Source organism: Plutella xylostella, chromosome 13 (assembly GCF_932276165.1).
Source record: "Plutella xylostella chromosome 13, ilPluXylo3.1, whole genome shotgun sequence".
NCBI classification, from domain to species: Eukaryota; Metazoa; Arthropoda; class Insecta; order Lepidoptera; family Plutellidae; genus Plutella; species Plutella xylostella.
The window spans coordinates 10810041-10825226 of record NC_063993.1 but is presented as its reverse complement, the minus strand read 5'-3'; the positions used below and the strand labels follow the sequence as shown (position 1 = coordinate 10825226).

The 15186-nt window shown below is 36.8% G+C and overlaps 1 protein-coding gene and 1 long non-coding RNA gene across 2 annotated transcripts in view; one reads left to right on the top strand and one right to left on the bottom strand.

Moving 5' to 3' along the window:
• The window catches only part of LOC105385660 (teneurin-m), a 392514-nt gene that overhangs the window by 123268 nt on the left and 254060 nt on the right, over positions 1–15186 (top strand). The gene's annotated exons all lie outside the window — the stretch shown is intronic.
• LOC125489398 lies at positions 585–2211 on the bottom strand. Its single transcript, XR_007266954.1, has 4 exons — positions 1811–2211; positions 1669–1734; positions 1485–1549; positions 585–1239 (listed from the first exon to the last, which is right to left on the bottom strand). It is a non-coding gene; the product is annotated as an uncharacterized LOC125489398 (long non-coding RNA).

Below are 15186 nucleotides of genomic sequence, written 5' to 3'. Positions count from 1 at the left end.
GTTCCTTAAAAGCACAGATCGACGACAAGGTTGCTTCACCGAAATGATGCTTGTGCCATAACACGGTTAGCCGAAAGTAGTAAGTACTTTTCGATGACGATTGGTTCAACGATAGAATGCTTTTTCGACTGCACAGCATGTGAAATTGTTTAACCGACAAATTGCATCTCCCATAACACTATTCGGTGAAACTTTTCAGCTAAAACATTTAGCACAGTGTTTGAACACGGTGAAGGTAAAACAATCATTTTCGAACAGTGCTATTGTCACGTGCTACTGGCAAATCATGTTTTCGGCGAATTAACGGTCGTCGAACAGTAGCTTTGAGGAACCGGCTTGTGATGAATTCTTTTGTGTTACCAATCATAATTGAAAATTACTTTCGGCTAACGTGTTATCGGACAACCATTATTTCGGTGAAGCAATATTGTCGTCGATCTGTGCCTTTGAGGAACCGCGCTATCGGAGAACAATAATTAGTAAACGGTTCGGAGCTGTACAAAGTCCAGTTATAAGACTTTTTACCTTAAAATTAGAACAAATCTTGTTCGTTTCCCTACTGAGATTGTGTAAGCCTATTTTCCACTGTGTAGTGGGTGGTGAAATTACAATGAGGTGGAAAATAAAAATATCAGAATGTTGTACAGTTATTAATATTTATTTATCAAAACCCTGCCTCACACAATATTTTATAACTCAAACAGGTCTAAAATGAGACCAGGGATTAAGCCCTTATAATTGTCTGGTTGAAGTATACAAGGTATTGCAAGGAGATTACATTAAAGTGGGGAAACCAAATGTTCTACCCCTGTGTTTCACGCCACAGGGATAGAAAGATGGTATTAACCCCAGAGAAACTTCTATATTACTTCAATGGGATAGCAGTTTAACGTTAAGGCCCCGTAACCGAAGGACGTTGATAGCCTAGCGCCTACAAAAGGTTCAAAGTGCAATTTAGATACTACTGCCCGTTCTAACGGGGCTCCCTACGAAGTAAAAAAAATAAAAAATAAAGGTTTTAACCCGCTAGAGTCCACCCGGGTTCTGCCTTTGCAATCCTACATTCAGCAGCGGCGTTAGAAGGCTGATGCCGCTGAAGATTAATAGAAATCCTAAGGAAATTCCTCAGTATCCGCTCAACGAACATACAACGGCCAACCTGGACTGTCGGACGGGGCCAGGACAGGAGCTCCGGACGGCTCGTGGCTCGCTGACGGCTCTGGTCACCAACGACACCTTCTGGAATCGCGAGAAACAGCCTTGGGTCAAGGATGGGTCGGTAAGGACAGCGAAGGCCTAGCTAACATGTCTCAAGTGACGTGTCTTGAATGGCCCCTGGGTATTTCTAACCTAAAACCTACGGTCAATCACTAATCAAACGATTATGGGAAGGTTAGATCTCGTCTCAAAGGCGGTAGCTTTGCTGTTTAAACGTGACACTTGCAAAATAACCTAATCGACACGTGGAAGGTCATGGCGCTTACCTTGGGGTTGGGTCAGGTGACACGCGTCTGGCAATCGCACGCTTCACCGGGCAGGATTGAAATTGCTGTAAAAGAAATACGCGGGGTTAGACGTTGCTACGTGTAGAAATAAAGACAAGGCAGATGGCTTTCGAAATCCAAAGTCATCGGAAATCGAATAACAACGAAACGCTAGTTTACTCACTCGGCAATTCAGGTTAGGTACACATGGTGTGATGCTGCGTGGGTGTCTGTGGCACGTATCTGGTAACTGCAAAGAAACAACTTAGTCAGAATCTATCCCGTAGACCAATCAGATAACCTGAACCCACGATCGAAATACTCACCAGGAAATATGAAGCAAGGAACTTGGTACCAATACGGCCTGCGCCACGCGGGCGGGAAGAAAAATCTAACCACACATTTACTCGAGCTCGAGACGTTCTGACAGAGAATGGTTTGCCTCCTTCCCAGTTCCGAAAAAAGCCGTCACCGGGGATGTCAGCTCATCGTCACAAAACTACTCTGTGGCCAGTCAGCACGATCATTGTTCTGAGCGTCATGTCGCCACTGACCACTGTCCGATGACGATCTAGCACGAGTTTTCTCAAAGGACCACAGACAACAACTGAAAATCTATCCTGTGTGTCGAATTTGACAGCTGATACTTGACAAGACTAACAAAGTAAACAAACAGAATGTAAACAATAAACGAAATGTTAAGTTACAAAAATAATGGTGTTACAATTGGTCCGCTTATGTAATTGTTTTGGCTATATCTTCGTCATACCTTAATCGATTTTAGATTGGAATATGTCATTTTAAAGCTTATTAATTGACTATGTTTTTAAGATATAGTGCCTGATTTTTTTTAGATAAAATTCTTTTTTAATTTAGCATTTTTGTTTTCACCTTTCGTAACATTTTCTTAATGTTTCAACTATTTTGAAGCACCGTGTCTAAATTAAGTTGAATATTGACATTTAATGATTATTATTAGTTGACTTAGGTGTCACTGATGCAAAACAATTAAAAAAGTATTAAAAAAATGGTTAGTTTTTTAAATATTTTGCTTTTAAACATAAATTTTGGGAAAAATCTAAAAAAACTTAAATAACTCAGAAATGGTTGACTTTCAGATAATGCATTATGGGGTTCAATCGACTGGAAATGCCTTCGTCTATGACCCATTTAAAGGAATACATCGACTTTCCAATCACCCTGTATTATAACTCCAACTTTATTTTAATATCTAACCTTATTTTTCAGGTAATTTCATCTCAACACCATCACACCGGTAAAAGCCAGGTATTTTTTAAGCTATAATGTTACTTAAATTAAACAAAAACTAACCAAACATGCCAAGGCTCCTCCTGTAAAGCCACACTCGGTTCCTGTAAAGTTTCAGCACATATACATCAGGAATTGGCCTCAAAACTATCGCTGCTTCCGCCTCAGTTTGCGAATTTACATATTTGGCTGAGCCTTTTTCGATGCACAATTCATTGGTCTTTTTGAATTTTAGAGTCCGCCCTTTCAGTAGATATCGGTCGAATACGAAGTTGCTTATAAGGGAAGCGTATCTAAATATTATTAAGGGCCTGTTTCACAATGTCTGGATAATGGCTACCTATCGGTTAAAAGACATGCTATCACTGTCTAAAAAATAATGACAGAGTGTGACAGCTTGTATTTTAACCGACAGGTAGCCATTATCCAGACATTGTAGAACAGGCCGTACGTGTACCATCTGTATCATTGGGATTGGTAGCTGTGTGTGTGTGTACCTTTGCAAACTTCAGACGAAGATGTATGGGGAATATTGTTACAAACGAATATAGCAAAGTCGTAGAAACTAAAAAATATAACCAGAAATTACTTTACGTTTATAAATTTATACTTTTATCTCTAGCAAATTGGTTAAGTTTACAATGAATTGCAAGAATAAGCGTTACTCTTCAATGGCTGGTTTTCGACCGGCTATGAGTTGACTCCCGACCTTCAGCCCTGGCCGAGGCTACTCGCAGTTTCCTTTATAGTGAGGAACCCCGGGCTCCGGCTGACTTCGTATTGTCAATCTATAACAATGAGACCTCGGACTTACTGGCGAGCTACGAAACTTGGTGTGGATGAGACATGAAAATGATGGAATCTAGATCTATAGTTTTTTTTAAAGATTGTCACTAGTCATTATCCAAAAGCCTTGGGTGTTGATCATGATTATAATGACTAACATTTAATGTATAATGTAAACTGTAAACTCTTGAAAAATAATTATTCGACCCATTGTAAAGTTTAAAACCAATACATACAAAAAAACATCAGTATTTTATTCGCGTATATTTTTTTTGCACTCTGGATGGTCTTTTAGAGTAAACAAAATGAAATCTAATCGATCTATCCATTTGCAGAACAGGATTTTTTTTACAAACAGACACATATGCCAAATTCTTAAATAAATAGAAGGTATGTACTATGTATAATAACACTCATTATCACACTGCTTTCCAATAATTTCCTTGTAACGACTTATTTAATACCAATTCATAAACCAGCTCTAAAGGCTTTCTGCACTCCTGGTACAGATCTCGATGCCGACGCGATGAACTGATGTCATTTTTGTAAAACCTCCCCCTACTTCCCCCCACCCCCCTTTCCAGGTCTTTGTCCAATCCGGCTTTCTGATTCAAGCAAATGATCCGACGGCTAGTTCTGGAAAAAAAACATTTTTTTTTCCTGTCCGACAAGAGTACCGATGCAGTTGGGGTTGAATTATTGTTGTTTTAGTTCAGTTGAGTAGGTATAGGTACAGCTGAAAAGTGTAATTTGCGGTCTATGAAGGAAGATTTTTGCTTTATTTGGTGAGGAAGCGTTTATATAGCATTTTACTGAGATGACTTCTCACAAACACACTCTTGACTCTTGAGCAATGAAAAGATCCACCCACTTGGTGCCATGTCACTGGAACTTTTTCATTGCTCGCGTGTGTAATGCCTACTTATATAAGTATTTTTTTTTATAATAATAAATCATTTATTTCGGATTGATCCATATTTTGTTAGTAACAATGAACTTAAAAATTATGTTAGTAATAGTATTAGATTAAATTAAATTAAAATGAAATATAATAATTAAATAGGTAAATTATTTAGCCGCCCATTTACACGGCATAACATGTGCACACATCAAAGATCATCATTTTCACTTTAAAACCAATTATTTGATACTAATTTAGGTGTACATTATACTTAAGTAGTTAACAAAAAAGGAGAATAGCAACCTAATTGTGAAAGTTTAATCTGCTAAGCCCCAAAACAATTTCGGCAAACAAATTAATTCGACGAAAATTATAGCAATTTACTTCTAAAGCAAATATTTCTGTCTCTAATCTTGTTAGTCACACTCTATAGACTTTTATGAGATCTACCTTGAATTAACGACATTGCACGCCCTTTTGAATAAATTAGGCAAAAAAAATAAACTTTTTTCTGTAAAAAATATATTTAAAAAAACGCACGAAATAATTAGTTTAGTAGCCGAGTCCGCTCTGTGAAATTAAGATTGTTTGTTGACATCAAGGACAAAAAACGGGAAAATCAGGAAAAGGCAAAAAATAATTGGGTTTCGTGAAAGAGGATCGTAGGTTGTGAAGAAAAAATATATTTATGATAAAAATAATAACAATACCACTAACCATCAGCTATTGCCTTGCTGAATAAGATATGCTAATCTAGCTGGACAATTATACCAGTGAATAACTCAAAACAGAAGCATCAGACACATCACTGTATATCTACAATATTATGTAGTAGTTGACCGCAACAACAATACAACATTAATTGGGGCAAAACAATTGCAAATGACCTATTAAGTAGCGTTTACGTAAATGAATTTACATTTCAAAGCTTTTAACACAACTGGACATAACAAAGAGGTTGAAATTATCGCATTTACCTTAATTTGACGGAATGAGCGGCCGGTGCGTGGCAAGCGTCAATAATTAGTTGTTATGACTGTTGTTGGTGAGTTCAGGAATTAAAATAAATGTTATGCTTAGATATTATGAGTAAGTAAATAACGAATGTAGCTATAGTATGTATGGTTTATTTAGCTATATTATAAGTAGTTAGGTAATAGGTACACCGCCCTCAAATTTTTTTTAGTTTTATTTCTTTATGTTTAAGGTTACCTGTAAGAGATCGCTCTAAGCGATAAGGTCGCCTATTGTTCATTGTTCCTAGTTTATAAGTTCTCTTTTTTTATATTTTAATTTGTGGTGTTCAATAAAGATATATTCTATTCTATTCTATTCTATTCTATTCTATTCTATTCTATTAGATTTTTCCGGGAAATCACACCGCAGGTTAACAATAAAAATAAACTTATTCTGTTGCGGATAAAGGCAAATTATATAATATATATATATCTCTCTCTCTCTCTCTCTCTCCGCCTTCTACAGGGTGTTGCAAAAAGGGTATACTAAGCCGAAACCTACATGTGCAGCATGTTATATCTAAGCCCAAAACTGAAATCAGAATTTGAAAATTCGCGAAAAAAAAATGTCATTTTCCATAGAAACTTTGTTGGTCACGTGACTTACTATGGATTTTTTTTTTTTTTCGCGAATTTTCAAATTCTGATTTCAGTTTCGGGCTTAGATATAATATGCTACACATGTAGGTTTCGGCTTAGTATACCAATTTTGCAACACCCTGTATAGTCCACTGTTGGACATAGGCCTCTCCTAACGATCGCCACCCCAATCTGCATCCAGCGGCTACCCGCTACCTTAAAATTATATGATGTTGAGAAACTTTGAACAAATTAATTATAATATCTTTAATATCTACATTCCATAATAAAAGCCATAACGCAAACCGAATCAAAATACCGGTACGCACCGAACAATGAAGTGCGTTGCGTCGTCGCGTCGTGTCGACAATTACGAAAAAAAATGTCAACGCGAGATTTTATCGCCCCGCGCGGCAATTTACGAGAATCGCCCAGTCACAGATAATTAAATAACAAAAAGAATCACGTCGTAAAAAAGCAAAAAAAAATGCGTGTTGATTTATTTCGTGATTCGAGTGGACGGTGTGAGTGCGCCCTAATGATCTGTAGGGCCCGATTGTACTCAATTGCTTAATTATGGATGTGCGAGCATTTAGAATTCCTACCGGTTTTACAAGTTGAAATCAGCGCATTTCGAGAATGCAAGTTTGTGTTTTAATTCAAATATTTTGCCTACCGCGATGTGTGTCCTTATTTTAAACGTTTGCATGCTTTTTCCCACAATTATTATGCTTACAATATTTAGCTATAATAATATGGTGAAATAAAAACAACGTAAGTATATTTTTACTTTGGTCTATCACTCGGAAGAAGGTTTAAACTTATATTTATCAGTTATCAAAATCAATAATTTTACTGCTTATAACTACTTCATTTAATAAATAGACAACTAAAAGACTAGAGTGCCAACCGGGGTCATTCTGAACATTCCAAAAGTTGTTCAAGACAGGATGATCTTCAGAGTCACCTCTTTCAATTTAGTATATCATAATTGAAAGACCCTGTATACTTTCAGCGCTTTTATAAGTACGTATTTCGTTGTAAAACTTTTAAAATATAGCTTTCTCACAATTTATCGCTAGAACGAAAGAGGACGAACAATATTAATGCGATGTCGCAGTCAATTAATGTTTGATTCACTTGGTTAAGGTGCAGCTCTGCATAATATAATTTAAAAATATAAATAAATATGTTTTACAGGCAGCTACTGACGAAATGTTATTCTATTCATGTCATCGTAGTAGGTGAATCCCAAAGAAATCATGGTTTATATAAAATGGACGATAATTTCAAAGCCTTTAGAGTAAGTGGCTCATGATATGTTTAAGTATCATGACATAACACATTACTTAAGTATTTTTTTAAATGACCTTCAAAAACTCCTTTAAATTTGTCTAAGGCTAATATTATGATACGTAAACGAAATTAAAACCTCTAAAAAGAATGAGTGCGGTAGATTTTTGCAGTAAATCTGTTGCTGTCGAACGACGCAACTAAGTGCCAATTTCTCCATTATCGGTTAGAGCGTAACCAGGGAGTAGTGGTTAACTTTTGACACATCTGTCATGAATTTTATATGGAGATGACGTTTAATTTATAAATCAATCCCTGTCGGCTGGATAACTGACAATGGAGAAATTGGCACTAAGTGACTTAGTAAGTTGACCACATCATAGCCAGTTTAATTCCTTATTTTATATATTGCACAGTATATAAAATGAAGTGGACTAAATGGTAAAAGCATTTTCTATCATTCAACCTGCAGGAGGTACAGGGTACGTCTACAAAGCTTGCCCTTAAAACTAAAGCTCACTTCACACGGGTGCAGCGATGCGAGCGATAGGGGAAGTATCGTTAACGAAACTCTATAGTTAAAAAAAACTTTTTTCTGTTGTAGATCTTTTTAATTGCAGCCACATGTCTTCGCTGTAAACTCTATCTGATCTCTGGAAGATTGCTGATTAGCTTTACGCTTCTTTGTAATTCTCGCCCTTAAAAAGTTTTATTTACATTTAATTAGTGATAATTTATGGGTTATGTTTTTTTAAGTGGCCAGTTCAAGCGAGTAGGTGTGTGGGTTCATTTAAAAATTAAATTAGGGTAATTTGATTAAAATTAAAAAAAAGTTAATTATTTTGATGGTAGTAGGTAAAATTTAACTACATACCTAACTACTTTATATTTCTAATGTATTTCTAACATATACCCATCGAAAGAGAGTGATGGAATATTTCATGTGTTTTTGTATGTCGGTCTATTTTGAGTTCGTAGGTATGTACGAGTATCTAGCATATTTTATTATTATTATTTGATGTGATGGTTATTACTTCTTATGCCATCTTCCTAAAGTTTGAATTACCGATTTAGACACTCACAAGAATCGTTAACCAAAGTTAACCACTAACTTTCTTACACAATCTCATTCAAAACCTTTTTGCTCGAAATAGGAAAAAAAATGTCTTAAGGTCACGTCCGCGGCCCTATTTCCTTTCAGAAGCAGAGACTAATGTCGGCCATAGACCCTAATGGAGGCTGTTTATTGTCCGTTTAACCCATGCATGTCCCTTCACTACTCGAAATATTACGCGAAACAGAACCTTCATTCAACGTAATAAGGCTACAAGTTATTTCATTCAGAGGTCAAGCGGTAGTGAACGAGGCCGGTAGCAATGATACTGGGGACTGTCGGGAGATTTGAAAATGGAAGGTATTAAATTGTTTATGTTTTTTTTCGCTCGCTTTCTTTTTTTGGTACAACCAGCCAGCTACTAAACATTTTAAACTTTTTTGAACACTTTGATATGTTGTCAGTCTTTTGTCATGTAATATGACCATGTAGGTCATTGACAAGGTTTTAACTTGAAAAAAAAAAGGTACTTACCTATACAGAAAAGACCATAATCATAAAAGTACACCTATGAAAATTTCTCCAGAACTTAAAGGCATCTTCAGATGAAAATATCAACGTGAACAAGATGATCTTTGGCAATATTCATAGCAGATTCCTGCTATCGTCCGCCGCAGCCAGGCAGACATGTCTTTGTAAAGTCGGCCATAAATTATATCGACAAGGAGCCCCTTCATAGAAAAGCTTCTTACTTCGCCACATTTCAAAATTAGCGCTCGATATCTCACATAAAACACGCCAGCCAAACCACTTTAAGTGTATTTCTGAATTTATACCTTTTAACTCGAATTTATGCAGGCGAGTACTAACTTCAGTTTTGGTTGAAAATTCATAGAAATAGGGTACTTTGTTGATGTTTGGGTTTTAGATATTTAAAGTTAGATACAAAGACCATTTGACTACCTTCTATCTCATTATTATCTTTCGCTGTACCTTGAGACTTATTGTAACAAAGCTATAACCGATTTCAAGAGATTGTTTTCTGGATGCTTCCATGCTTCGAACGGCACGTTAAGCCGTGGGTGACGTGGGTCCCAGTTGCTGTTTCTTAAGCGGCAGCAGTCGTCAGAGGCCATCGTCGGGCAGCTTGAAAACATCTGAAAGTCGGGTTGCCCACTTACTCGACGACTCTCTCAGCACAAGCGTGCTTGTGTTGGGGTCCACCAACCCGCACTAGGCCAGCGTGGTGGACTATATAGGCCTAAACCCTTCCTTCATTGGAAGAATACCCATACACCAGCAGTGGGAACGAGATGGGTTGTGATTTGGTGAATATAACATAATAATTTATGTAAAGAGACAAAAACGACACCAATCCGCACAAAGTTAAACATAACTTTGGTTCCTGTGAAATTATTTTGGTAAGCTGCCGTACTGGGAGTCAGTAGGTAAGAAAAAATACAATGAGATTAAGTAACCCATGTAAAAAAGTTATCAAGTCACATTTTAATTTGGTATGACTAACGGACAGATCTATTAGATAGGTTTAGGCCAGTCAATCAATATCCAACCCGAAAAAAATGCATTACTGCTTACTACATACACTTTGCAGGATAGTTATAAAATAGAATATAATTTACTCCCGAGCAATGAAAAAGTTCCAGCGACCATACCACCGACTTACTTCTAAACGAAAATAATAGGTAGGTAGTTTAATGACGCCGCGCCACCGCCGTCGGCAATTCTGTAGTACATATAACAGCACATCAGAATATTACCAACTTAAAACGTACCAACTTACCGAATTTTTGGTGTCGACATTTTGAAATTAGTAGAGCTTTTTCAATGCTATTGAGCGTAATATTAATTAATATCTACTAGTGCTCTAATTCGTGGACACGTGTCACGTGTAATAGTGCGCCCACTGCCGTGCGTATAAACTCTGCATTCGCAAGTTAGTAAGCCGGGACGCGGCTGCATTGCAGATCTGATGCTGTGCTCGAGGCCTACTTCACTGCCACTGCAGGATTGCAGATATTACGCTAATAAGTACACAATTAATTAATGTTTTTGTACATCCGCGGACAATGAAAAGGTTCCAGTGACAATAGCATCAATTTACTCCTAAACGGAAAAGTCTAGCTTAAATGACGCCCCGTCTGCATAGATGTAGATTTAACAGTCCATTTAAGCACGTTAACGTACTCTATTCTCGGCAATTCTAATGTATCTTAAAATAATAATATTATTATTATAGCTAATAAACTTAAGAAAAAATGTGTAACTTAAAAAGTGTGATAACTAGTTTACTTACTTATTTAGTCCTTTAAAAGAGGACATTTTTTTTTTAGTTAGGTACTCATGTTTAATACTATTTTTATATTTATTTACACCCTCCTTTATCCAAAATCCTTGTCGTAATCCAAAATAACACTAACCGTAAGCGACGTGTTGAGTACAAAAACCACAAACGCATGTTAACCCACATTTTTTGTCCAAAAATAGTCCTAATACAGTAACCGATATTGTATCTATCTGCGGTAAGAGCAATCCAATAGTTGATTATAACTGACACCGCAACCAACGCTACTTTGCTTCAGGTGTGCGAGAATAAGAGTGTTGAAAACAGGTAATGGATGTTGCCCTAAACGATGAAGTCGCGTATTTCTGGTTCAAAGTTATCAGGTTACGTTGGGAAGACACTAATAGGAAGAGAGAGTGGTGCTTTCCAGAATCATTCATATTTTTAAACGTTTAGACATAAAAAAAGAAACGATGATACAATAGTAAAAAATCCAGTTGGTTAAGAATACCTATTGAACGAAAATATGAAAATACAATAATATGTTTAACGTACAAAAATAATAATATTCAAACACACTTATTGATTTGGCTTTTTTTGGGCACTATATTTATATACTATACATATATCGCCATATACCGTTTTTTTTTCACCGGCACACTCTATCTTGTTCTTTTATTGTTTATCGAAGTTTGAGGTGGATCATTTAGGATTGCACTGTAAGGTCTGAAACAGTGGTCTCCAAAAGCCACGCCAGCGCGTATTAGACAGGTATCACTTACATCGTAACGGGGGCGGAATTATAACTTAAAGAAACTCGATACGGATGGTACACGGTGATAGATATCAGATTTGGGAACATGGAGTCACAAGGTTACAGGATAAATAGTATAATATTACATAAATAGTATAGTAAATAATAGCTTTCACTAGTGGTTTTAGGTACTTACATAAATGCAAAAGCCAGCGATGATCATTCACTAGAAGCTACTGGATGATTACTCTAGCTTAACAAAAAACGAACGAACAAGAGAATTCATATAGATGACACATTCATTACAACGATGTAAAGTTGTGGCTAGCCCGTTCTCGTAGCAACTCTCGTTTTTTTGTAACCTCGAGTGACCCCCTGATGTTTTGCATGCGGTACACAGCTAAAACAAACACAAAACAGATTCTCTCTCATAGACTCTAGCCACATGCTCTGTATCCGTCAGCTGAGACAACACCAACTTGACCTTGAGCTCTATTACGTTTCAGTCGGGAATGGAATCACTACATGGATGCGATTAGATCAAGGAACGAATTTCGTTGTTAATGGTTTTTGCTTTTTTAACAAAAAAAATTTATTAGTATTTAAATGCTGGGCGAAGTGGCGATCTCTTGAATCGGAGGCCATGACTCGCTGTGGGTCGCTGAGCCAGCGGAGTAAGTAAGTATTTAAATGCTTGGTAAAAACTGGTGTTGTTGTTACAGAGTCAGGGAACGGATTATTATGAAAATTAAATTTATCGTAAAAGTGTGAGTATGTGAGGTTGAACTTGAACGGCTTACCCAGTTTGAAAATTATTTCCAGTTTATTTCAATTGTAAAGTATTTACTGCAAGTTTAACACCCACATCGGAAAAAGCAATGCGGTCTACCGATTTTACAACGATATAAAACACATATAGCTTTCAAACTTTGCTGTGGACCACATTCGCCGACCAGCTAAGTGCACTTAAGCGTAGTACACATATTTATTGTTAACGAGAAATTCACAATAAATTGAAAGCATAACCGTATCTCAAAGGATTCTACTCATAATGTGGACACAAAAATAAACAATCTCCCTTGCCGCCCACCCGTTCTCGTGTGGTCAGACAACACGGCTTTTAAGACCTTTAAATTTATTGCGCGCGCAATTACAAAATGGCCGCTCAAAGATGGCGATGTCAAAAAGTATTTCGCGGCAATTTAGTGTTCCGTACCATTACCATGTACTGTAATTGTTACCATCACCAAACAAATAGATCGAATTACAACAACGGTAATGGCCAACCAAAAGTTGACTAATAATAATAATAATATATCTTTATTTCAGGTGTAAAAAGCCCATATCATATCCTTACAATCTCATCTTTACCCAAAAAACGAATAAAGATCAAATTCATATTATTGCTTTTAAATTCACAGAACCATACGAAACAAAAAGTAACATAAAAATGCAAAGATAATGAAAAAAAAGTAAGTTTTTGCCGTTTTTCACCAGAGCAAATAGCGCACGGATCACTGAAAATGGCGACAAAAGACTGTCAGCCAGCCGTCGGCGCCTGCGCAGGACATGTTTACGAGCCGCGTTTTATTTAATTAGAGATCATGGCTGCGAAGAATGTTAATGGAGAAAGGGTGACTGTAAAAATAGGGCTTTAAGTCGACTGTGAAATACGTCACGCCGATAATGTAGTGTGATTTTAATACCCGTTCGCGTTGTGGTGGTAAGTGGGTGGTAAGAATTTTAAGACATGGCGATTCATTTTGGTTTCTCGTTAAAGTGGTTTCCTTTTTCGGTTGTAAATCAATCAAGAGCGTGTTAATACAATTTAATGAAAATGTCGGATACTAAACTTATTAGCAGTTAGTTCTAATAAACCGTTTTAAAATGTAAAGGTAAGCATAGCAATTTGATGAAATAGCTTTCAAGCTTGTCGTTCTTACAAAAACAACACGAAACAAAAGCTACTTCAATCCTTTACAATAAAAACATGTGGTTCATCTCTAATTTTGGCGTCCCCGAAACATAAACAAAGACCAAAATATGGTTAATTTAACTAAACAAAACAAAGAGATCGCTGTGCGTAACCCCTGCGCTGTACGGCTTATCCGACGGTTTTTAACTACCCTCGATGACAGAAAGCAGATGTCTGCAACTGAACATACGACTTGCTAAGTGGCAAAACAGACAAACTGACTGGGGGTTCGATTACTTATGTGCTGTATGTATGTATTATTATCTTATTGTAAGATATGAGTGTTAACTAGCGCATGGTTAAAACTTTAACACACACACAGTTTTCTATTTACTATAAGCTACATTCCTAGTGAAACGATTGGATGAACACTTTATTGTTAATTGCAGACCGAATAAAATTGATCAGATTGTAAAAGAAAGAGTGTTATACTCGTAGGATCATCATAATCATCGCGACCCATCACGTCCCCACTGCTGGGGGCACGGGTCTCATCCCACTCCTTACTCGTAGGATATTAGTTTATAATATAAATGCACAGGATATTGGGGATTCTAAAGAAACTTTGGGAAATCTGCGAAATTCGCAAAAAAAATATTAACCCTGTTGTGTTCAGTGCTGTGGAGAGAGTCATAGGTAGTGCGGGTGTTGCAACACCCTGTATAAATAAGTATCTCTACATTACATATATACATACACTTATTCCACACAACAACAAAGCCCACCTATAAATTTTGCCCACCGAAACCCGCACATTCACTCAGCGCACCGCAACACGCCGCGATAAGTGGCTCGCGAAATCCACTCTAATTCGAAACAATATACAGCGTGATCGTCCCGGGAGTGCATCCCGAAATATGTTTTTCTAACAAAAGACGTTGCTTTATGCAGTTATCATATGCGAGTACACGTCCCCCTATGTGCCGAGATAGGAGGCGGTAGTTTATACGGAGGCGAATGGAAGAACGAGTAGTGCAGACGCGACGCGGCTTTGGGAGGGTAGGTATAGGTATCTCTAGGATTTGTATTTACAGTCAGAAGAGTTCAAAATTGTCGTATATTTGATTGATTTTAGATAACTAAGTACTTACCTATTTGAGTTTTAATAAATATGATTGTGTTTTGTGAGAATGCAAACAGATTTAAATTTACTAGGGCTTACACAAAGCCTATTTAAGTTTAGTGCTAAAAACACATAAGCTCGTCTTGAATGGCTTGAAATTAACTAACTACTAAGGTTCTTACTACGGATGCTAAGAGCATTATTATATTAGGTAATATTATATTACTTACCTAAAATAATTATAAACTCACGAGCAATAAAAAAGTTCCAACTTCCAATGACAATAGCACCTAATCTTGCTATTAGAATAAATATGCCACCTTTAAAAATCAAAAAAAGGTCTAGAGGTATTATGCCAATCTACATCGTTACATAATCTATGGCGGTCCGACCGGAGTCCTCTTCTTATTTAGTCGCGTACGTCTTGGAGCGATTGTTCCAGTGGGTAGTCGGGACACACATTCTGCTATCTAATGGCTACACAGTGGCGTTATCAACGTCTTTGTACTGTCAAAAATTTAGTATATCTACCTACTAAAAATGATTATAGCACAATCAATACACATCTCCAGACAGACTTGGACAATATTTGACGTCACGTCAGTCAGTACGCTTAGCTTTATAGTGATGTCGATTCTTGAGACATAAATTAAAATTTTAGTGCCGTCAACACCTTAAATTCACTGTTTAAAATTTGAATAAATAAGGAT